Below are 633 nucleotides of genomic sequence, written 5' to 3' on the forward strand. Positions count from 1 at the left end.
GAATAAACTTATAAACAAAAAAAAAAAAAAAAAATTTCAATTAGATATAATAGTTTACTGTATATGGGTTTGTTCCTTCACCTGACGTCCATGTATTATTTAAATCTTCTTTATAAAAATTATTTGAACAAACCCGATTTGATTTTTTAAATAATACGCCTAAAGCTACTTCTGTAAACTCCGTTAACTGGGGGAGATAGCGTCATGGGTCTATGCGGTCGGGTAGCTCAGTGGTAGAGCAATCGCCCGGCAAGCGAGAGACTCGGGTTCGATTCCCGGTCCGGCGGCTAGATTTTTGACGTTATTTCCCTGGAGATAGTTAACAAACTTGAAAACGTAAAATTACATTCTAACACTATTCAAAAAATATATTGAGTTAAAAAAAAAACATTTACTTACTTCAAAAGATAAATCATTATCTTATATAAAATAATAATAAATAAAAAATAACAATAAAATATATCAATAAATATGAATACTTAATAATATGTGGAACTATCTAGTTGTAGAAAAAGTTTCATTTGGTTGTTGAATATAACTTGTAATGCATTGGTTAGAATCATTATATGTATAGTGTATATTAGAATATGCAGCTGTCACATATTTCTTGCTCTTCTAAAAATACTTGTTGAA

At 29.2% G+C, this 633-nt stretch overlaps 1 non-coding gene across 1 annotated transcript; it reads left to right on the top strand.

The window, feature by feature from the left end:
• Positions 1-216: 216 nt before the first annotated feature.
• On the top strand, positions 217-287 carry TRNAA-GGC. Its single transcript has one exon. It is a non-coding gene; the product is annotated as a tRNA-Ala (tRNA).
• The last annotated feature ends 346 nt before the right edge of the window (positions 288-633 follow it).

The sequence above is a fragment of the Acyrthosiphon pisum genome, unplaced genomic scaffold (genome assembly GCF_005508785.2).
Source record: "Acyrthosiphon pisum isolate AL4f unplaced genomic scaffold, pea_aphid_22Mar2018_4r6ur Scaffold_18456;HRSCAF=19135, whole genome shotgun sequence".
NCBI classification, from domain to species: domain Eukaryota; kingdom Metazoa; phylum Arthropoda; class Insecta; order Hemiptera; family Aphididae; genus Acyrthosiphon; species Acyrthosiphon pisum.